This window comes from Silurus meridionalis, chromosome 6 (genome assembly GCF_014805685.1).
Source record: "Silurus meridionalis isolate SWU-2019-XX chromosome 6, ASM1480568v1, whole genome shotgun sequence".
In the NCBI taxonomy this organism is placed as follows: domain Eukaryota; kingdom Metazoa; phylum Chordata; class Actinopteri; order Siluriformes; family Siluridae; genus Silurus; species Silurus meridionalis.
Genome location: NC_060889.1, coordinates 8061519 through 8082781, shown reverse-complemented (window position 1 = coordinate 8082781; position 21263 = coordinate 8061519). Strand labels below are relative to the sequence as shown.

Below are 21263 nucleotides of genomic sequence, written 5' to 3'. Positions count from 1 at the left end.
ACACACACACACACACACACACACACATAGATAGATAGATAGATAGATAGATAGATAGATAGATAGATAGATAGATAGATAGATAGATAGATAGATAGATAGATAGATAGATAGATGATAGATAAAATCTTTTGTGTAATATAAATATTAATCCCACACATATTTTCAAATTATATATTTTGAGAGGGCTGAACCCCACTACTGATATGTTATAAAACACAGATCCTACCTGAACACACACAACAGGACAATGTATTAATTTACAGCTAGGTGTGTTTGTCTTTGCTGAAGGGCAAATTTCCTGCTCTAGGGTTGGGCAATTGTAGTATTGCCAGAACAGAATTGTGGTATTGCCAGAACAGAATTGTGGTATTGGCCGAATAAAATTGTGGTATTACAAGAACAGACTGTTAATAACTTTAGATTCATAATGATTATTTCCTTTATTATTTCCTAAAGCACAGAAATGTTAACACTGTTCTCCCAAATTTCAATAATAATAATAATAATAATAATAATAACAATAATAATAATAAAATCTTTATTTTTATTCGATTATTTTCAAGGATGCATAATGCATCAACCTTTAATGACTGGCTAGAAAATGGATTTTCCAGATGCATACAATTGAAGTAGTATCATGTCTATTTTTCCCAACTACAAGTATTTTCTTGTACTTACACTAAAACTATAATCAATGTCTATCAAAAAACAAACATAAACACTGACTGTTGACTGGTGAACATTTACACAGAAGCAATCACTATATTATGGCTTGAGCATCCTTTGGTCATCTGCCATACCCCCTTCCTTCTCGTATAATCTCCATTGTTAGGTGACTAATAGTCCAGGTACAGGTATCCTGCTGAGTTCTAACATCTACTCTCAGCTCTTCCTCAGGCTTAGGTGGGCTTTTCTTTAACTTAGTGATTAGTCTCACTCATGGACACACACCCATTTGGTATGCTGACTTTACATCTTCAGATCTTGTTACTGACTTCTGTTTTGCCAGGCTTGCATTCCTGAGTGAATCATGATTCAAAGTTAAGTCATCTAGAGATATTCGAAGGTGTTAGAAATAGCAATAAATATTCTTTCGATGATGGCTTGGGTTGTTGCACTTATCATCGTATCACCTTTCCCTCTGAGAGTAATTGTGGATTCTGGTTCCTGCCCATATGTTTGATCTTTTGGAACATTTGCCATTATTTTTGTCAACTGGCCAAAACTGTCGCATTTGCGTCTCGGTTATGGAAAAATCCCACCCCCACTTTCCCTGGAATTTTGCTATAATTAACAAGTTCTGCACTACAAGCTTTTCACAAGCAGAACAGCATTGTGTACACAGTGTATTTTTGAAAGATTTCGTTCTAGATTACCTGTGCATTGATAGCAAGCACAGTGGTGAGGTCGTTTCTGCAAGGTTACGCAGCTGTTATAATGCATAAACACTTTTTCTCAGTTCTACACAAGTTAGTAGACAGCATCAGATGTTTTTGGAACACATAATGATTTAGTGCAGCATTAACAGAGAACACAGATTATGCCAAATTTGTACCTGTACATTTTTTTTTTTTAAGTATGCAGCATGCTGTCCAGTAATTGTCTAATGATGTTGAACAGTTGATATAATAAAATAACAGCAAATATAGGATAAAGTATGGGCATATAAATAACAAATAAAGACATTAGGCACACTAAATGTAACATTTATTATAGCCATTGCATTTAACCTGTAAGGCACCTGCCTACAGCCCCTTATTGCCCCTTATAAGACAACAAAAAGATAAGTCCCTCTCTCTCACCTTGCATGTGCTCCGTGCTATGTCTTGGCAGGTCTGAGGTCTGCAGGGGGTCAGTGCCGAGTGACGGGGATCCTGCAGAGAGGGGTGGAGGCCTCTTCATGGACCCAGCATGCAGTTCCATTCCCAGCACCACCTTGAGGCCTGTGGCCACTCCACAGGAAGCAAATTCGACTCTCAGCCCTTACCTACTGGCCCGTGAGACAGGTGAGTGCATGCCACGCCAAGACTCAAGGCTCTAATTTATCCTGGCCCTCAATCCTGCCACTGCATCCTCTAATGAGCATTCCTTTAAGAACCCATGCCAGAGCTAATGAACATTTCCACACCCGTGGTTTAGTTATGGCGGATAATAATAGTGGTCCGTGCACTGTTATGCATCCCGTAAATAATTACTTAATGGTCATAGCTAAAGTTGTCATTCTCACTAAAATAACATGACATTTATAGGCGTTAGAAGAAATGTCACATGAAATGAATACTTGAAAGAATGATTTCTTCCTTAAATATATTTAAATACTGGAGCATACTGACACTATTACATTCAAACATCTTTAAATCTTAAATAATGCTTGGGGAAAATGGGCTGAGTGAAACAGGAACATTCCTCTGTCCATAAAGTGTAAGACAGGGCAGGGTCCCTATAGCTCCATGGGAGGCCAAGCATATGATGGCCACACCAAATACCTGTGCAGACATGTTTCTGCTCTCGGGAGGTGAACTGAATAAAAAAAGCAGGTTTATTAGGTTGTTTCCTTTATGCATTGGTTATTTATGTTGGAATAACATTCTGTATCGCAACGGTTCCACCCTTTTCTTGGCCCTGCGCATGTTGCATAGCAGGGTGTCAAAGACTATACTGGTAAAACACGTTGATCCAAAAGCAACCATTCATTTTATTTACATTTGTTGTAAAATCTACACCTCACCGACACATAGGTCTATAATGATAAATTAGTTCCCACTTTGATTTTACACATAATTCTTTGTTTATTCACCAGATTGCAGATTGGCTTCTAATGAGTATATGTCTAATAAATTTCCATTTCATTTCATTATGGCGTGTAACAGTCCAATAATTTGATCAAAGTATGTCATTCACTGTGTGAGGACATCATATTTAGCTAGCAAGGTATATACATCATTACTGCAAAATGAAGTGATTAAACAGACTCTTTACTTAGCATAAGCTTAGGAAGACAGTCATCATTAAAAAGTAAATAAAAACAGTCTGATTTGGTAAAACACACTGTATGGCCAAAGATGTCAATATAAAAACAATAGAAAGGGGCTTGGAACACAACACATATGTTTTACACTTAATAGTAGCAATGAATATTTTATTTTTGGCTTGATGCTTTACCTGCAAGTGCACCTATTAGTTTTGTAATTAAATTTTTCAACCTACCATTGTTGTATAGTTTCCTGGCTATCACACACCACGGACATAGGCTAGCCTGTAAAGCTAACAACGAGCAAGGCAAAAAGAAGTATGTCTAACGTAGCTGTGACAGAGAGAATTAGCGATGTAAACATGACTGAGAACAGAGACATTCCTGAAGAATTTTAAATTATTTTATATTGTATAGTTTCCAGTATAGTTACTGGCATGACACTAAAACAGGTGGTAGTACTTTTTTCTTAAGTACATGTCAGAGCCCATACTTCTTTACTTTAACTTAAGATAAAAAGTGTAGTGAGTACTTAATTCTTACCAGAGTCATTTAAAACATAAGTATCTGTACTTCTACTTGAGTGAACTGTATGAATGTGTGTACTTTTACCATCTCTGTATCGGACATCCATATGTGAGCAGGATCTTTGGGCCATGGGATTGTATGAGTAAGAGACTGGTAATGAGGATACAAACACTTATTTTTTCAACTTTCAACTTACTTAAAACTGAATTTTATAATGATGAATAAATAAGACACATCTCCTGTCACTAAACACATTAAGCTTGTGGTCCACTTCTATCATCATTTGACCCCATATGGGAAATGTATAGGGTTAGTGACTGATTTGTGCTTGTGTCCCAAAGACGGCAGTTCCTCTATGTACAATCCTTTATTTAATTACAATTAAGTTTAAGATTGGGATATACCAAATACTCATAGTGTTACTTGTATTAAAAACCTTTAAATTAATAAAAGAAAATCAAAAACAACATTTCTATTAGTGGTCACAAAGTGTTTTTATTGTATATTCTCTATCTAAAATGCAAATCTTGAGATAAAATAATGACATCATTCAGAAAGCAAACACACCAGTATCAGAAACACACCATACACTGACTGCTTGGCAAACCACTACAGTATGTAGAAAACAAAAGAACAGTGACATACTGTAACAAATACCAAACAAATACCAATTAAATAGCATGACTAGCAATAACAACAGTGTGACAATAGATCCTAGGATACAACAAATAAGGGCAGGTCTCTAATGTAATTTATAGCACATTTATTAATTTTAATAATAGTATTACGTCTAGATCATTTACTTCAGTGAACTTGGTGTTCGTGTGTGTGTGTGTTGACCTACACCAGGTGCAGGGTTGATGGAGCATTGGCATGTTCCATGATTCTACAGCAGGGCAGAGGCTTTTCCTGTTTCCAAAAGCTTAAAAAAGCTGCTCCAACATGATATCAGCTTTAAAAACACTCACTAATTCAAACTATATATATGTATTTCCAAAACTTACCTCCACCATAAACTGAAACATGTGCCTCATTGTTAAAACATCAAAACAGTATATGTTTTGTCTGATCAGTTTTCCATCACCTCACAGTTATGATATCAGTTAGTAATTGTCCTTGCACTATTGCACTACTGCATTATTGCAGCCCAATCAGCATGATGTGTGTGTCAGGCATATAGCATCTGAAACCGTTATAATAGTAATAATAACCTATAAGTGGGAAAAAAAATCTCTTTTCATCTTCTCAATGAAGCATCTCAATTTTATTAAAAGCATCTGCTGACCACTGCAGATAATAGCCCTTTTCTCAAATTTTTTTTGAAGTGAAATAGGTTTGCTTTATATAAAACTACTGAATGGAGTAACTCTCATGGCTGTGTGAATTATATGCCACGGTTTTGCACCTCATTCAAGAGGCTAATTTGTGAAAGCACATTGCTCAGTACATGTGTAAGCTTGGGGACAGGGATGCACTTGAACCTGAATGTTTCAATAGGACACTGTTGTTGTCTTTTTTGTACTCAGCCCTCTTCAAAACCCTGTGTCCTGAAATTGTGCAATTAAAGTGTGAAGTGGGCCGGTTTCGAAGTACACTCATACATTAAAACAAAACAGGAAATAGCGCATTGGAAGCATGCTGTTACGTGGACTACAGGTTTGGAACATGATTTCCTGTGGATTTTAAATACAACGTATGTGTTATAGTCTTGGCATCTTCGTAAAGACCATTTCCTGTTTAGTTTCTCCGGCAGCATAAGTTTGTTTAGGAGTTATTAGGTCATAATTGACAGGGTGCTGTGGGCAGTTGTAATTGCATGCCTATTTAAAGAGTTGTAGCATCTGATAATGGCATGAATCAGAAATGACTCAAAGATAATACATTGGCTTCTGGAATGTTGTCTCAGCCTTCAAAGTCCAAGCACTCGCCAAGCTTCCATGACTGTAGCATTTCCGTCACATAATGTCAACGAAAGGCTCATTGTTTGATCCCAGGGGTTCCCTTGAGATCACTGCTTGAAAAGCGATGACACTGGCACATAGGAAGAAGAAAGAATAAGAGAAAGATGGGGTGAAAGAAAATTCTGAAGAAGCTTCAATTACAGTGAACACAATATGTCCGAAAATAGAGTGAGAGAGAAACCCCCCATGTTTTCAGAACCTTATCTGAGAAAGTGTCAGGTGAGATGGCAGCTTTGGAAGCAGGGATGCCTGATCAGAGGAAGGTGATACCAGAACAAGACAAATTACTTCCTTTTCTTTTCTGGTCACTTATTGTACTGAGGTCATAGTTTATGGCCATTTGTCAATATGTCCCTGTAGGCATCAGGTCTAGGGTACCAAACTGGTGGGTCAGGTGGGCTTTGCTAATCTAATTAATAGATGTTATACACCTGCTGGACATCTTAGATATTGAAAACAGTGTTAAAGTGTTACAGGTTCTAATTGTAACATAATAAAAAATAAATAAATCGAAGTAATGTTTGTTTATGTCATTGCTTTGGTGCCATATGGTAGCTAATTATAGCTTTAAGATTTTCAATGAAATAGTCAACCTTTTTCAGTTTATTTCTTGCAACCATTAATTTTATGTTACTAAGATATAAACCAATTTATAGTTGCACTTAAGTTTTCCTGGAAATTGACTGATCTATTGTGCTTTTAAAGTTTTTCTGCAAAATAGTTGGAATAAAAAATACAGAATATTTGCTGGGAGAGGCAGTGGGTAGCAATGCTTTTTCAAAGCTCCAGGGTCCATGGTTCGATCCTAAGCTCAAGTTACTATCTGTGTAGGGTTTCAAATGTTCTCTCCATGTCCATATGGGATCTCTGGTTTCCTCTACCTCCCAAAAGTGATGCCCATTGCCTTTTCAAAATAAAATGTGAAGTGAAGTGTAAAAGTGTTTCGGATTAGATCAAATGTACATCCTAGTGGGCAGAAAAATCAACCAAAACATAATCTCAGGAAATGTCTAATATATTTTGTTCATTTTTCTGGCCACAAGTTTTGCTATTCTGTAAATTCAAGTGGGATAATCCTTTTAAAAAACCTGAGAAAAAGGCTTTTGTTTTGTTCTAAGCAGTTAGGTGTCAGTTGCATGTTTTCTGAAAGACTATGGGAAAAATTTGCGTTACTTAAGTGGCATCTTTCTCTAAAAGTAGGTGGATCTCTACAAATCACTCTAGACCATAATGTTGTTTTTGGTCTGGCTTTTGAGACTTAAACATTAACTCCAAGTAAAATTGCTTTCTAGAACAGCATGCATGAAAGAGAATATTTTACAAAAACACATAACATGTAAAGCTATTTAAGCTTCCATTTATAGCACTTTACCAAACATCAATGAAATAAACAATTGAATGTAGAAAGCGAAGCCTCAAAGATCTGGAATCATTTGAGTAATCTGTAAATATTTACTTTACATGTTTTACAAAGTCAACAAAACAAGAAAAAAAGTTATATGATGGATTGAGGCCACTGTGGGAAAACATAATACACAATAGGCAAATGTTGATGAGCCTGTTTGATAGCTTGAAGGCTGTGTTAAATAAGCCATTGTCCTGGCTGTCAAAAACAATGTGAATGTATGTTATAAAGATAATGACCAGAGGCCATTGAGACATATGGAGAATCAATGTGTTATAAATGGGGTCAGTACAGATTGGATCCAGTGTGGTCTGTGCATTGCCTTGAGATTTTCTCACCAGCAGATGAATTGCCTTGTCTTGGTTATCCTAACTCATGCCCCAAAGCCATTGCCTACTGCCCCCTGCTTCAGCCTACCCCAGATCTGTTTACCTCCCTGACACTGCTTACAAAACGATGCCTCTGAAAAGAGAAGATTTGCGTTACAGTTTCCGTGTCTGTGCTTTTGCTTTTTTATTAATTACCTTTTGTGCTTGCACATTAAATATTTTTTAGGCACCTAGGAAAGTATCGTTTTATAAAGTTTAATGTGTTTTTAAAAAAAAAAAACAGAACAAACAGAACAAACAAACAAAAAGACAACTCCTTGGAGCAGGTGATCATTAACATTTATTTTGCCAAGTCTATGTAAACTCTAGAGAATGTTCTGTGAAGATCCCAGAAGATCAGCAGGTTATGACATACTCATTACCTGACATACCAGTCCACTCTGGTTCCAGCATTTATGCCACAGAGATCACATTTATTACATTCTGGTGTTTATTCTGTAACTGAAGCATTTCACAAGTTTGGCTGATAACTGCATGTGAATATGCATGTCTACAGATGTTTCTAATGAAGTGGATGGTTAGTGTACAGTGAATATGTGTAGTAGCTATTGAGTACATAACATGAATGGTAATTATATTAGGTTACAATAGGAAAGCTATAATAGATTAGAAGATCTAAGTCATACATATTGTATATTCAACAGTACAGAGATTATTCATAGGTAATAAATTATGCATTTGCAGATGATATACCAACATATAAAAATAACATCAGATGCATATTTATTATGCATCTTTTAATTATTAGATACATAATACAGATTATACAGTAAACGGTAGAGCTGCAGGATGATACCAGACAGTAAATCATTAGTTTCATGTGCTACACAGACATCTCGTGTCATGAAAATTTTCAGTGGATGGGAGTTTGGCATTAGTGATGTTTTTGAAAATGTTTACCCCTTTGCAGGGCTTTTCTGTAAGACACATTGGGCTAGCATATCGCACTATAATGCAGTTAGTCAGGATTCCCTGAATGTGACATTGATTAAAAGTTATTTAGACCTTAGTAGATAAATAAAGCTTTGTTCAATCTCTGTTGTAACTTTCTAACCAGTATTTAAGTAGATTTGTGCCAGGATAGATCAAAAATATGAATACTCAGAAACTTAAACATGGAGAGATGCTCTACTTCAAGCTTTATAATGTAAATGAGAGAATGTTTGCTGCTTTGCTCTTTGACATGTGCTTTGGGCTTTTTAGTGCTGAGGGGAAGGTTATTGGTGGAACACAATGCTGTTAAAGTTTTCTCCGTGTTTTACTCAACTCATAATTTTTTACTAATGTGACTTACCATTATGGTATCATCTGCATACTTGATGAGATTGTAGGAGTTATAAAGAGGCACAACAACACTGTTGACACCAGTTTCCAGATTGAGAGTAAAGACAAGTGATTGCACAACTTAAGAGACTGAGGTATTTTAGTTATAGTTTGTTCTCCAAATGTATATGGAGGGGCTGATGCCAGGACATTAAGTTTGGTATTCAGTTTTGTAAGCTGTAGCAGCAGGTAAAAATTAGGAGTCCAATAAATGTGACAAACCTGCTGTGCGGTGATTCAAATCCAGTTTTTCAAAACATTTAATTACAATTTGGCAATGCAAAATTGCAACATGTTTCAACACTGGTATGATGTGCCTGGGCCAGGTGAAAGAGAAGGCCAGCACACCTTGGTTTGCCTTTGTATGTGTATTTTAATTCATTTTGTGCTGAATGCAAATTTGTTGTGGAGTGTGTGGATGTTCAACAGTGAAAGGGGGTATTATTTGTACTGCACTGCTACTAGTACACCTGCTACTGTGGTTAAAGTATAGGTAGAAGTGACTGAGGTCATCAGGGACTTAGCACCGCCGGTCGGGAGAGTTTGTCGGGTTCAATAATATTAATCTCTTTCTTAATGTTTGCTTCAAAACATTCTTCTCTGAAATGCTAGATTCTCTGGCCATAAAATGTGACAGCTGTTTGTCATTCATGCAATATGATGGCTGCTGGATTGATAACGTTTGCCAAGCCACATGGAAATGAATTAGAAGAACTGAGGAAGACGAGTCAACAAAACCAGGAAAGATGAGAAAAGTAAATTCAGCCGAATCCTCACATTAGAATAGTTGCATGTATCTGTCATTGTGAAAATAACTGATGACCAAGAAGCATGAATATGTGTTTTCTGTGTGGCATTTTATTATTATTTGAAAATTGGATTCAATGGCATATTCCTATGGCATAAGAGGAATAAATCACCTGAGGACACACGGTCATTGGAAAACAATCAACTTTTCTATAACAGCACATGCCAATATGTTTTCTTCAGTACATATTTTATTCAGTTATTTGATTGAAAGACATCACAACAAAACCACAAACCACAGATTAAGTTCAATAAGGCTTAATCATTCGCTTCCTAATTTTACATGGTCTATGTTTAGGGGAAAAAAACCCTTGAGAAAAAGAAAACATTTTGCTGCCCCATTCCCCCTACCACCACAACTATCCTTCACTAATAGTATAATTGGTTGTTTCTTTTTCTCTTCATGTGGCTAAAGCAGATCTTTATCAGAGGCGCCATTGGAAGGTGGAAGATGGCGGCAGCATGCAGCACGTGTTTGTTGTGTGTGTATCCGTGCCTGGGCAAACTGTGTGGTCTATGATGGGAACTGGCATGTTGTCCCTACTGTTGTGTTTGTTTAAGGGGTCTCAGGCCTGTCACATCTCTTTAGTGACACACTTGGGACATGGTGGTGCCTCCTGCATCCAAGAAACGTCGGAAATAGGAAACATTAGTCTATATGTTTTCATGGTAGAAGGATCAAAGACGGATATAAATACCAACCTTGTGCAACAGTGTCGGTTTTAACCGCAAAACAGACCAAAGTTATTATTTAACAGTAAAAGTGTTGTATGCTGCATAAAAAAATACTCATTCTACACTTCTAATTATACTTATTCTATTTCTACAATTAACAGTCACATAAGTTTCATTATCAAAAGCTCTGATCTCAGATAAATATCACAACCATAATTTCTGTAATAAACAGACATTACAATCTTCACTCAAAGCAAATTATTCAACTTGTTATTGAAAAAAAAGTAAAAGAAAAATTGTATGTGGTAACATTAAAAAATTACTGTTTCCTTTTTCAATTTTTTCACATTTTTTAGATATCTTTTAACATAGCCATACTAGACATTGCTTACTGTATTTATATATACTATTATAACTACAGACTATATACTGTCGTATTTTTACTGTATTTCTTTTCAGTTGACCTAATTTCAGTCATATTGCTGCTCTGTAATGAATTTCTATATTAAGGGTGATTTTAATGCATGTATTATGTTTTTGAGTATACATTACTCTGTGGGATACTTGGTGTGCTGCCTATCTTCATTGACAGCCCTTACCATATAGAGAAGTTTGTTTCAGGTTAGTGGAAAATGTATCCCCCCCCACACACACTCATATAATTGAACAATTAGGAACTACAGACAATCAAAAATGTTAAATGTGCCAAAATCTTGACAGCAAATGTCAAAACATCCAGCTAAAATGTACTGAAAGAAATAAAATGGAAACTTTAAATGTAGACAAATATCAAAAACTTAATATTTCCAGAAGATAAAATCAAGTTAGTTTCATGTAAAAATAAGCTTTTATTTCTTGTCTAAACTTGTTAAAAGTCTTTTAGATTTCACCATTTTGCCTTAAAACATCTTTCTCTGTTAAACCCTGTATAACCCTGTGAAAAAAACATGTGTAGATTGTAAAAGTAAATAATCAGAACCAAATTATCCTGTAAACTTGAATTGGACTTGGTGTGTAGCCAGGGTATGTTAGTTTCTGAGATCAATGTAACTCTAACCTGGTATTAGAAACTACACTCACATCAGCCAATCACATTAGACAGTTTTTGCTTTCTTGGCTACCTTATTTGCTTACTTAACATTCTACTGATCTAAGGCCAAGGTGGTTCATCTTTAAAATCCACATTTTAGTCCAGAATCAGATAGTTTGCCTAAATTACATCGACTAGCATTTAGTATTGATGAATGTGCGTTGACGCTTTACCCTAAGTTGTAAATAGAATGTGCAGAATCCCATATATCTGATGTATAGCATGTAGGCATTGGTCTGATAGTATTTTGAATAGAAATAAGACGATTAAATAAGCATTGCATTGAAGAAAGAGGAATAAGTCAACAAAACTTGGAAAGAAGAGAAAAGTAAATACAGTTCTCACGCGAGTAAATGCTGCTTGCCTCTGTCAATATGACAATCACCGACAATCTTGAAACAAACGACAAAACTGATAAAAGACTAATAATAATAAAGTAAATAAATTATATGCACTGAAGGATAAAACTGGTTACTGCTGCTTCCTGTAAAGTTGTGTTTTTTTATCCCATGTTTTTGTTCTGCTTGATAGTTTTGGTGTACAATTACTCACTGTGGGTCATTGTAGAACTGCCACTGACCAGGGGGTGGTGGATTATTCTCCACCCGACTGTGACACTTACATGGTAGTGTGCATGGTGCTGATAATGTATCAGGTACATCAGCACTGGGTCTTAAACAGTTTAAAGTCTTACTGGTCACTCACAATATTAGAAAACACTTACTTTGTTAGTCCGAAGTTAAATAGTATTTATCTTGTTAGTGCAAATGGTGTGTTAATTGACCTCTAGTCCTTTATCAGTAAGTTTCTGACATATTTAAAACAGTTTGGGATTTATGTGGGCTAGCATAATTTTGTGATATAGTATATAGTGAGGTTTATATTATATTTACATATTACTATTATTCAGTAAGTTAAGGTTTGAGTGCAATCCATACACCATTGTCATAATTATCATGGCATTTATGTCCTAGTTTGTATTAAACCCTTCCTGTTTTGGTGGAAAAGAAAATTGACAACTTATCATCTGTGGTGTTATTTGATATTGGGAATCCTAATCTGCCTTTTAAAAGGCTCTCTGTTCTTTCTGCTTTCAACATTAAAGCAGGACTTGATTACAGTACAATACGCTGTCCTTTCCATTGCCATTAAAGATCTTTCCAGTCGTTTCACTGTCCAAGTTCATTGTCTGCCAACACAATGATGTGTAACATGTGAATAATGCTAAGTGACTCCAGTTACCTCGATGAGTTTCTAGCTCGCACAAGTAACAATGACAGTAAAAAATGACCTCAGCTTTGATCAAAGGCTTTTACAAGTGAAGCTAAAGTTTGAGATATACTTCCACAGAAACCTGACCCAATTTGTGCTGCATCATACAGCAGCTCATCTACGGCTGCTTGATTAGTCTACGTGAACGGTCTCAGCTGCTCTCCTGTGCGAGTTTAATCAGCAGTAATCGGCTCTCTGCAGGCCAGACTGTCCAGAGGTGGACTCAGATAGTGGGCCGGCTCTAACGGAAACACAAGAGGGGAGCGAGAGATAACGCACTTTTCTCTTTTTCTTAGAAGTTGCCTCGAAAACGTTCCAAGCAGGCGGGTCACTATGGAGGTACTGGCCAAGAAACCACACTAATGTGGGGTAAAACATGAAGGACCATAAAAGACTTCTTATACTTTATTTTTAAACGTGTTGTCTAATAGAAAAAATGTATATTCTCCAATGGTTTAAAGGGAATGCAGGACAGTATACAGTAAGTGAAGCAAACAACACCAATTTAGTTTGGTGATAGCCAAACTTATTTTCCACCAATTTAGTAGAACCAAGTGCAAAATAAATGTAGGACTGTAGGCAGCTGATCTCAAAGTGTGGTCCTGGAAACCCAGGAATCCATTGTGAATAGCTAAGGGATTTGCGATCTGGCCTATTCATGTGACTAGATACATGAATTCACTTACTGTAATCTAAGCCAGAAATCTGTACCCTATAAACAATGTCCACTTGAGTATAATGGATTCTTGTGAAAGGGTAAATAAAAGGTTTAGCTATAATAAATGGGCAAATAAAATTGTCCACACATAAATAAGAAGCCTAATATATGAATAGTTAAATGATGTTATAAAAATGTATCTGTCCAAGGGGTTCTGAATATTTCTGTTTTATTTAAAGGAGTCTCTGTGTTATGGAATGGTGTTGAATTAATGTATAAAGAAATAAATCAAAATAAAAAAGTGAAAAAGATGCAGGTCCATTTGTAAATTCATTGGCTGATGATATAAATGTAATACTTAAGACTGTAAAAACAACTTTTTTTTTTTTTTTAAAGAATTTAAATAAATAAGCAACACGTTTTTCCAGAAGATCCAGATTTCCCTCACTGTGTCTGTTACATGTCCTGTCTGTTAAAGGAAGCTGGAGAGGAAACACTAGCTTAAACACTGTTATCAGTACCAACTCCATTAGTCAAGAATCTTGGTTATAAAGTTTGTCTACAATTACAATTATATATTTGACAGGTCTTTTTTACTCAAAGGACTAACAGGGGAAGCAATTAGTATAGGTATCCACCATCTAACAACAAGCAAGTGCATTTGTAGGGAGTACTAACTCGCTGGCAGGAAATACATTGTGGGATATATAATAATACCAAAAATTTTTTACAGTCATAGCACTGTATGTGCATCTTTCAATGTTAATAAATTAGTCTTATAAGCAACATGCTTAAATTGTCAAGCAAAATGTAAAAAAAAAAAAAAAAAAAAGATCATTCCAATTTATAACTTTATTTATTTTACTTTTTGTTTAAATAAATTATATTGTTTTAGGAGATTAATCTATCTGAAGGTTTGCATACTTCAGCTGTTTTTTACTGATAAGCGTCAAATAGTCTATGTGTGTGTGTGTGCGCCTCTGCCTTGCCCCAGACCTCTATTCCCCTACTAGAACTCATTCATTAGCCTTAATAATGTTATATTGACCTTCAGGTTTAAAGGGTTTATTTAATCTCTCTCCTATCTTTCACTTGGATTTACACTAAAGATGTACATTAGTCCAATACACAAGTGTGAGACTCTCTAAACAGAGCCAATATTTGCTTTTAGAATATTTATTAGCAATTGATCTAATGACTATTTGCCATTTGGTCAACTGTTTTTTAAATGTATATGATATCTTATGGTAGTGTCTTAGTATATATTGAGGTAGAAGTATACAAAGAAAATGTCTCTCAAAAAAGGTGTCTCTGTTTAAGCAGCCTGAGGGTGCACTGTGGAACATAGGCTAAATTATAGACTTATCATTCTCAGAGCTTCAAAGAGCAGCAACCACAAAGTAAACTATTAAGCAACAATCACATGAAATTTGACTATACTAACCCTGGCGAGAAGTGTTCCAGCTGTGTGTAAAAATACATTTTTATAAAGAGCTTCTTTTTTTTGATGAAGAATTAAATGGGAGTGTTTGTTTCTGGGAAGTCAAGAGTTTTGTTAGTTTGTGAATGGCTTGTTTTCTTGTGAAAATTAAGCCATGTGCAAAGTGTACCTTAAAGCAATTGTCTGTCCATTCATCCAGTTCGTCTTCATACTTTGCTTTTCATACTGGCATGGAATGCTGGTTAACCCAGTAAACACCTCTGATACATTGACAGGTACATTTACAGTACATTCCTCACTTTCAGAACAAAAGCTCTACTCTGTAATCAGCTGGGTATTTGAGGGTTAAGCTAGTGATCTGCCATACAGTGAGCAGGCAAAATGTCAGGCTTAACACACAAAAAGTGTCAGCCTCACTCTCTTTCTTGCTTTTTACCATCACCACCTCTTTTATTAACCTTTGTTAATAAAGCCTTTTTTTCTTTAAATTATAAAGTGCAAATGACAGTCCTGTATCCTGCACCGTCAGTTCCTGAGAGGCGAGTGTGGTTGTGTGTTTTTGTGTAGGAACTCGGGAACACCACCTCTCAGTTCTGAGGATAACTTTAGTGTTTCCAGGGAGTTGCCTCTCTGTACTGAGGCCTTATCCTGTTCCCTTTGGACAAGCACATAAGACTGCCAGATACAAGGAAAGAAAAAAAAAAACAATTTGAATCACAATACACCCTTTAAAGAAAGATTCCTGATGCAAAATCATACAAATTAAGATGATCTTCCAGTCAGTGAAAAATCACGTCTTTTACTGTTTCCAGATGTTTTTGTGTAAAATCAGGTTGGGATCATTTCCAATAGAATACAGAAGACTTGAAAGCTTGGAATTGTCTCTACAACAAAGCCAGCCCGGTTTCAGGGGAGAAAGTAGAATCAGGAGTGGGGGAAGAGAACTAGATTACACCTGATACCCACTACAAGTGTTTGTCATTAGCATCCCTGTGAAATGAATGAGATGAACGATTTGAGGTGCCGTAAGAAGTCATGCCTTGAGCAAAAAAAAAGCCAAAACAAACTAATGTGCCCATAAAGCGATCCATCACAAGATTCAAGATTTAACAGATCAGTATGTTCCACCTTATTTCTAGTTGTCTACATTCTAGGGTAAATGCTTGCAATTTCCAATACAGTGGATCAGTTAGAATTTGTATTCCTTTTTATTATCTAGGACGATAATCGAAATGTGCAAGCAAAAAAAAAAATGAGGTGAGAAGTAGACAACCTGTGAGAATACAGCCTTACAGGAGCCTCTCGAGATTACTTGCAGCTGAAAAAGAAATAACCACTTTCACAACCTGCTCTACCTGTTTGCCTCAGAGATGCACAGCTTTAGTATCTACACTGACTAAAATTCTCTACATAGTATATCAATAAAGCAAGGTTAGAACATGTAAATGCGGTAGATAGGTAGACAAGGAAATGACTCAGGATCCTAAAACAAGGTTATCACTTCTGTAATAGCCCTTATTTCCTGTACACTAACACCTTGACTTGTCATGCTTGACTAAATATCAAGCGTTATTTCAACATTCAGACCGTTCACCTTTCACTTGTAATTTGTTTGCCATATTTATACTTTACTTAAAATATACTACTTGGACGGTTATTTAGTTACATTTCTAAGTAAAAAGTTTATAGTTTACTTCTTATATTTTTATTTAGACCTTCAGTTAGTACTTGTTACAAATCTCTAAGTGCTCTTTATCTCACATCCAGCCAATGACTCTACAGTGTTCATCATTCGGAATGGGGTTAGATATTATATTATCAGGTCCATTTTAAACCAGCCTTGATATGGAAAAACTTCTCATGAAACACAATGTAATTAATGCTTTAGTTATTTCCGAAGCTGTATAAGCCCTGGAGTTCAGTGTGGAACTGCACCCCTGACCCTACCTTAAAATGTTCCTTTATACTAAAGCAAGCAGAGATTCATAGAAACATTCATTCTCTCTCGCCTTTGCATAAAACAAATGAATTTTATCTCATTTCAACAAGCATGCTGAGGTAAGTGTACCTGTTTTAACCTGAGTTGGCCTGTTTTGTTTGCTCATGCTCAGTTAGTCTAGCCTAAACTTCAGGAGCTAACAGGCATCAATACAAATTCTAGCCAATGGCAAATATTGCAAACTGACAGAAATTAAATAATGATTTCAGGTAAAATGGCAATTTACACAAAATTCATTTTCAAACAGATATAGATACACATTCAAAGTTCTTATTTACATAATAAACCTTAAATTAACCAAATGTAATTTAAATGATTTTGACACATAAGTTATATGTTGTCAAAAAAAGTTGTATATATATACAATTTAGTATACATTCTCAGTACTTTGCAAACCCCTGATCATAAGAACAGTAAAGACATAAAACTTAAAGTAATTTGTTTGTTTGTTTTGTACTAGTAAGCTTCCATTTGGCATTGCTCTAATCTCTCTTGAAGAAAGAAAAAAATACGTCAACACAAAATTTGATTGTTATTATGCCAACAACTTATTTGCATTCGCTCATTTGGCTGGCCCTTTTAACCAAAGCGACTTACAACTGAGACAGGATACAACAGAGCAGTTGAGGGTTAAGGGTCTTGCTCCAGGCTTTAACGGTGACAGCTTGGAGATGCTGGGATTTCAACTCACAACTTTCTGATCAATAGCCCAAAGCCTTAACCAATGAGTCACCTTTAATCCATATTTTCAGTGCAATAATGTTATCATTTATCCTTATTTGGTTATATTACATATACCTGTTTTCTGCTTTAACCGTGGACCATAAAAACTGTTTGTTTGCATGCTGTTTGCTTGCTGGCCAAAATGCTAGCACCTTCTTGCGATGACATATTCCCCACTGTGCTATCCATGTTCTCGTCTGTAAGCTTACTGAGGGTCCACCTATTATTCCGTTTGCACATTATTCTAAGCCTCTTGCTCATTTAAGATAGAGTGCTAAAAAATCCCAAAGCAAGTATTTGTCTCTAAAATTTAAGAGAGATTTTAAACAACACCCATTCTCTTATCAGCTTGCAAATGGGTTAATTAGTACTGCATAATCAGTCTGCTAAGTCTAATCAATATCTTAATAAATCTTGTCAGGGTCTCTGTAGGTGGTAGTGTGCTTGCTGTTGCCTGCATAAATGAGGGGAGGGGGTGTGCACTTGTTCATCAACAAGTGATGGATTTGAATATTTATCCTGTGTTTGTATCCCTTGGATTTTGAACCCTTTAGAGCAAAACACTTACTTACAGGTTATTTAACACGACCCTAAAGGGACAACAGAACTATTAAGACAATTTTTATGTTCAAGAGGTCTTTTTTTCTTTATACAGAGTAAATATGTGCATGAGATTTAGTCCTCTGTTCTCACACTTTTCAGTTTCTGTTACTATTCAGCTGCTGTTGCTGTCGATACAAAGTGGCTGCTAACTCCTATGATTACCGTGGCTTAAAATTCCACTTGTAATTGCAAATGATCATGAACGAAAACAGGCCGAGCTGGTACTAAGTGCCGTGCTAACCTAATCCTGCAAGAGACATTTCATTTTAGAATCTGTTTTATGGCTTTAAAGCTGAGTTAATCAGGACACAGGGTTTTCTTACGTACATACTCCTGAAGCCCTGGCAAGTTTGTAAGCAACCCTCAAGGGTACCAACTGACATCTGTAAAAATCCACACAAATGCCCTAGATAGGTCAGTTTACTGTGTGTGTGTCTTTCACACTGTGCAGAAACTCGAGTCATGCTTTTCACAATAGTGGCATCTCCACTAAACACCTGCTGTGGTAATTTTTGGGGGGATACATATGCTGGCAGACATTTTCCTAAAATAATTTATTCAGTAATACGAAAATACTTTTATACGCCACTACATATAATATGCAGAATTTTGATGTGCAGCACAACAGTCAACAATATAATATTCTGATTTTATATTTCTCAGAAATGCTTATTTCAGTCATTTCTCACACAGTCTACACATGATACTGTCAACCTAGTTCTGTGTAATTTAGTTTCTGCCTTAAGGTTGGTTTATGAATGAAGGGTGTTATGTGACTTGCAGTGGGAGTGAGCAGGTCTGCTAAAAGTTGTAGACATTTATCTAGTTTGGTGATATGTTGGTGCAATCAGCAGAAAAAATGGTTATAGCTTTTCCTACATCTTTATTTGTATGACATTTTGCAAGAGATATAAGGATGAATGAAACATGTTGCCTCATCACAAGTTGCAGGCTTTTCTTATCACTGAAAAACAGCAAGCTTGCAATTCCAGTGCAAAATGAGTCAACATCGCTTGCAAATCTTGGTACTAGCTTGTTGAGTGCTTTCACTCTCTAACAACTATGCAAATTATTACCACTGGATCCGTTTAAAAAACAACTGGTCACCTGTATCCTGTTTGATGTTTAGGTATTTCTCTCTCTTACATGCGCGCACACACACACACACACACACACACACACACACACACACACAAAATATATACATTCTCAAGTCTATATCCATAAATACTAATACTTATACCAGAGACTTAGAAAAGATATCTTAAGTAAATTCAACTGTTTCTATTCACACCATACGTCTAGGTCAGTGCGACCCCCATTGCTAGGTATTAAACTTGAGGCGTTAGTAAACTTTACTTGGCTGCATAAAGATTATGAAAAGACAGAGAACAGGTGTGCAAATAATTGCTTTCCTCGGGTACATTCCTGTTGTGTGGCAGCATGGAGGAAACCTGGACTGGTTCCTCCTGTGCACTTTTGACCCCGGGGCCCACAGAGATGATGAGAAAACTTGTGTAAGGAATTGTATAAGTGGACTCGTATTAAAATGACTGATGAAACACCTTAAAGATTTATGGGACAAGTCCAGACACCTTTATTACAACTCGACAATACTAAAAAGATGTGGAAAGCGTTAAGAGAAACTGAACCACAGCCAAGGGCGCCAGGCTTTTTTAATCTTAGTTGTAGACATGCTAAATATAGGAAGTGAACATTAATTAAAATGGTTCCTCAATATTTCTTGGGATAGTTCAGTGTTCTTCAGCTTTCAAAACTTTTGAATTATAAAACATTCGGCTAACTGATTCTAGATAAATCCTTTAGTAGTACAATTAAAGAACCCTTAAGGGTCTTCTATCAGTGCAACATGTGCTGCTTCATATGATTTCCCTCTAAATACAACTTGTGTTCTAAAAAATACAGATACAGCACAACAAATATTATTCTTTTTTGTGTTTGGGAAAAAGTCCAATTGGCACATCTCGTAAGTCAAAATCAGCTTGGAGTTTGGAACTGAGTTTGGAATTTCTTGCAATGCTTCCAAAACATTCCTCATTCTCAGCTTACGTGCAGCAAGACAGACTGTTTAACTAAATCCTGTATGGATTTCTGCGACAGGAAATGCAGGAGTTCTGATTACAAATCAAGGCCACCACTTTTTGCTTTTTCATTTCCCATGGTCGTCCAGGACTGATTGGTTTGCCGCTCCCATTCTGTCTTTGCTTGTTCTCGTTTGATGCATTAGCAAAGGTGCCGTCTCCATGTTGCTTTTTCACATCATGCGAGGAAGCAAATTTGTATTAGATAGCTGTGGATTTCCCCTGCTTCTTGCAAGATGGGGGATAATTACTACTCTGGAGCCTGTAGATTAGCCTGTAATAGAGTTTTGAAGTGCCTGAGTAAAAAAAAAACCAGTAGAAGGGAAAGACAAACACAGGGAGGCTGGGGAGGGACTTGTATCAGCTACAGTCATCACACAGAACACACAGCCAGGAGCTATTACTGAGCAACTATCTAATGTGCCATGCCACAGGATGCTTTCTAACAGCCAGAGCTTTTCTATCTATGTATATTCGACTTCTTACTGACTTAGCTTAAAATCTTATAAGGAAACTGTATTAGAGAAAAATTTTAATGGCATACAGGAAGGTTCCTGAGAAACAGGACATCCTCTTTTAGCTACCAGTCAATATCCAAATTTCTAGGATGTTTACAGCATAATTTCCTTTCCACTGCGGCGAATGTGTTTGAGTTTCTGTTCCATGTCTTGCTAACATCTCATTATGTAAGCCGCATGTGACTCGCTTGTGAATTTTTGCTTTTACTCTCTTGGCTCCATACATTCTGTGGCCTCTGAGGTCACATTTGTGACTAAAGCCTTATCCATATGGCTCTGGCTCTCTGGTATGGACCAGTGGAAGTGAAAGGGCTCGTTCTGTTGTAATGAGTGTTTAACCCGGCCAGAGCGTGCAAGGCGCTACACGGGTGGTACGAGCAGCACCCGGTGCAAATATTTACCTAGCCACACTGATTTGTCAAGGTGGACAAGGTGCTGGAAAATTGATGACCACCTGCACTCAAGCATCCCATTACCGTGATAAATGAACACGGAAGTACTGTTTAGTTGTAGGAAAAGCGGTACCATTAAACACTGCATTGCTTTACAAAGAGCTTTTTAAACCTGATGTACCAGTGGTGTGCTATCCTTATATTTATTTAATCTTGGGTCATTTCTCATGTGACCAAGCACATTTGTATAAAAAAAGCGAATTATTTAGATTATTATGCAAATGAAACCCATTTTACACACACCAATGCTTCCACAGTCTCAACAAACCAGCGGAGTGTCGCTCAGAGAGAAAGTCTAATTGCATTTTTCGAAGACGTTTACTTAAGTTTATGTGAGCAAATG

The 21263-nt window shown here is 36.4% G+C and overlaps 1 long non-coding RNA gene across 5 annotated transcripts in view; it reads right to left on the bottom strand.

The window, feature by feature from the left end:
* Window positions 1-5518: 5518 nt before the first annotated feature.
* LOC124387475 overlaps window positions 5519-21263 on the bottom strand; it is a 53971-nt gene continuing 38226 nt past the window's right edge. For 2 of the 5 annotated variants that reach the window (XR_006926168.1, XR_006926171.1), the window contains exon 6: window positions 9421-10004. This is a non-coding gene — a long non-coding RNA (uncharacterized LOC124387475). Of the gene's footprint in view, window positions 5534-9420; window positions 10005-19421; window positions 20225-21263 lie in introns of those variants that run through there. The other 3 variants (XR_006926167.1, XR_006926170.1, XR_006926169.1) reach the window with 2 other exon arrangements.